Here is a 4,078-nt window from a genome sequence, read left to right as displayed (position 1 = left end):
TTTCATTTATGCACTTGGTGGTACTGTTTTAGCAGAATTTTTCCCAGCACTTTGACATTGCATGGCAACCTTACACAGAACAAAATCGTAATAAGTAGAAAATATATTCACTTCCGGTCTTCCTCTTGTAACAGAAGAAAAAGTACTTGCGTTGTGCAAGGTTATGAGCAGTATGGTACTAAATTATGATTATGAAAGCAAGGATGAACACCATAGTGTCAACATCTACATTATTATATTATTAAATTGACAGTGGGGACAGATTGAACTCAGTTTGTGATGCCGATAGATCTCAATCTTCTACTAATCTAAGCCATTCAGGCTCAGCCATGCATGATGGGATACCCCTAAGGGAACTGCAAGTCAATACAAATTGACAGACCCACGGTAGGTCGCTTGATTGCTGCGTACCAAAACCAACTCATCCCAAACCAAACCGACTGAAGGTTTTGTACCAAGCTTGAAATAACTCAAACAATTTGGCCGTCCTGTGTTGGTCCTATGTGATGGCAAATTAAACTGGATAAATTTTGTGCAGCTACGTTGTTTTCCCTTGGAACAGCTGAATTACTCTAGGTGAGGCTTTCATGCTCTTTCTGATAGAAAATTAATAAATTTTAATTTTTAAATTTTTATCATATGAAGTTCTTAACTCATCTAATTAAACATGATCAACACCTAAATTGCTTACCTTGGTCAGTAAGTATTGATGAAGGGACTTTCACAGAAGATGGTCTACACCACGTCGCACTGACCATGATTGGGGCTGAGTTGAAAAAATATGATTATGGCACCTCCAGATGGCCGGAAATGGAACTCTTAAATTTAAATATGGGGGTGGGGTGGGTGCTGGGTGCCAGCTGGTCCCACTCCCTCCAGCTGGCCACTAAACATCAACTGAAATAAACTCTGTTTTCACTAATTGTGATTCACTAAGAGAGGTGGATCCAGAAATTTTCTGGGGGGAGGGGGAGGGGCACAATATGAAGTTCACACCACCACACCCACCTCAGCCCACCAATAAGTGGCAGAGCATTATTTTCGGCCACTGCAGTGTCACCACTGAACTCATGGGTGCACTCTCTTTTTAGCTCTTCCTCTCTTAAAATCAAATTTGTCGCCCTCTTTTGTTTTTCAGCTTGACTGACCGTGGGGGTGGGGGGAGCAAACATTGATAATAATGCTTTTCATGTGATAAATACTTGTACACAATTCACCATTTGCTAATATATGAATAACTTAATGAATCTAACAGTTTGTGGTCTCTTCTATCGATGTAATAATTTGTCTTTTGATGGTTTTTATTTTGTTTAGATATTTTATGAGAGAAAAGCAACTATGATCAAGTGCATGACATCAATCTAGATGCCTCCTTCATTGAGAAAATCCACAATCTTGAAAAGGTATAATTTGTTAGTTTTAATTAATTAATTTAATTACTGCTTTTGCATGTCACTGTCATACAAAGTGAGATATCAAATCAGAATAATACAAGACAAAACCAGTTAAAATATTAAAATGAAAATCTTTAATTCAGGAAGATTTTCTTTCTTGTAAAGTATTCATTAGAGATCTTTTTAGGTTTCTGGACAACCTTTCAGTCAGTTTTCCTACTCCCATCACTGGCAAATTAACATCTAAAATTGGGTTGTTTGTTGTCACCTCTTTTTTGATTGATAATAATTACTCTAACTTTAAACTAAATTTTATAAAGGGAGTTTGCCTTATCCATGGCTCTATCTTTGCATACATAAATTAACAATGTTCCTCTCAACTATGACAGCCACAAAGATATTTTTTTTTGGGAATGTACTGAGTCTTCACCTGAGTACTGCAACACGTGGGTATAGCACAAATCTCCGATGGTATTTTCTGGGTGCATACACATCAAAAGTGTTGTAGTAGCTGCTGTTATTTGGGTTTTTTTTTTCGTTCTTTCTTTTGTTCTGTTTCTTTTTTACGGTGTAAATATAATATTTAATTGTTTTAAGTATTAGCAGGCTTGCCTGACACAACTGTAAATTAGAGCCATCCAATTGCCTCTTTCTTAATACATTTGAAGCTACTGATTTATTGATTGTAATTATTATTTTGAAAAAAAAAAGAAAAAAATGTAACTTGAATTGGATTCTACTCTAGTCTATGTGTAAGCTTGGTTGTCTAGTGTTTATGGCACTAGGCTAGTTATCTGGAATTTGATTGTTGGATTCCCACCCGAATCACAAATTTGTAATGAGTACTCAATATGATAAAATGTCAAGTAGGGCAAAACATAACTCCTGTGGAATTTTTCTGACTCAAACACATAAAAATAAGGTCTTTAATATATGCCAATAATACATTTATTAAAATATGAACAGGAGATAATATTAATTATTGTTGTTAAGTCCAAGGAGGAAGATTTTTCCATTTTATTTATTTAATGGAATGAATTAAAGAATTATCTTATTGGTAACCAAGATAAGTTTAGAAGTACACACTCTAAACTTAACCTCTACATTGACAAGCTCATTATTTTACTTGTAGAAAAGGTGTACTATAAACATTTAAGTCTATTTCTTTTTGCATAGCAAAGTTTGTGGGTAACTATATTCTATTTCTTAAATTAACTATTTCTTTTTTTTTTCGCTCCCTCTTTTGTGGGATCGTCCCACTTTTATTTCATCATAAAGTCATAACTATGTAGATTTATACGTAATGTCTACATTTTAACAGTTATTGTATATATTAAGTAAATAATAGTATGAAATATATATCTGTTATGTAATTACTAAGTACTGTACAATTGTTCAGACATTGACTATTGTATTCTTTATTTTTTTTTTTTTTAAATATTTTCTTCTATTTTTTGTCTTCAGTAGAAGTCAACCATCACTCATTTATTTATCTAATTACATATATTGATTTAAACTTATCAAGATCGACCATGGACCATTTATTTTTTGCTTTTTCCGTATTAATTAAAAATTCACATGTAATTAGTCTGTTTAGTTCAGATAAAAACATCACCCAAGGACATTTTGTCCTCAAACCTAATATATTCATTATTTTAACTTTATAAATACAAAATGTCAAAATTGAAATCATTTCGTTCAATTGTTTGCTATAGCTTCCAGTAACGATTTTGATCCATTGTACTTATCATATCATATATTTTAAAACATGATCGCATCATATTGTGTAATTTCGTCCAACATGCTTCTATATCTTTACATTTAAATAGCATGTGCTCTTCATTTTCAGATAGTACAATAACTCACATAGATTGGTTGCAGATAATTTCCATACATTTAGTCTATGTTTTGTAGGTAGCATGCAATGTAAAAATTTAAAATTGAACTGTGCAATTTTTTTCATATGTAACATTGAATTAATTTTACTCTTCCAACATAGGTCCCAGTCTATTACATCCATTTTCAACTCCATTTCCCACCTTTTTTGAGCATTTGGTATAATATATTTTCCATTTATAAATGACATAAAAATCTTTAACTTTTAGTTTACTTGTGGAAGGTGTATCAATAATTTGAACATTTCTGTGCATTAAACAAAAAGGTTGGTGTGCTACCATCTTTTTCCAGTTTCTTGGAATTACCATCATTAACACCATGTATTCTATTATACCATTTTCTTTTATTAAAAGCGGGGGGATAACTTCATCCAGTTTTGAAAATCTATTATATCATTTCATTTCATTTCAGCAACATTTATTTCTTTCATCTTTCTTTGATATATATATATATACATACAGTAGAAAATAATTAAATTGAGCAATAATAATAATATCAGAATAACTGTATAACTAATAGCAATTAACATATAAACAATGAAAGAGGCAACAGCCCTGGAAGTAAATTCGGTTTAAAGGTTAAACCGAAACTTGTGTCGAGCTAGCCAGATAATAGACAATAACAGTAAATTTGAAAACACATCAAAAACAAAACAACAAGAAAACAACAGACGAACACCAGGAAAGATGGAAAAAAAGAGGGCAAAAGACACGGAAGCACTGGTTAATAGCTGGACAAATTTTAAGGAAAATTAATCATAAAAGGATAAGAAATGAGTTTTTAATTTA

This window comes from Anneissia japonica, unplaced genomic scaffold, assembly GCF_011630105.1.
Source record: "Anneissia japonica isolate Jap-2015-1 unplaced genomic scaffold, ASM1163010v1 scaffold287869_len1821871_cov162, whole genome shotgun sequence".
Classification (NCBI taxonomy): Eukaryota; Metazoa; Echinodermata; class Crinoidea; order Comatulida; family Comatulidae; genus Anneissia; species Anneissia japonica.
This window is presented reverse-complemented; position numbering follows the sequence as displayed.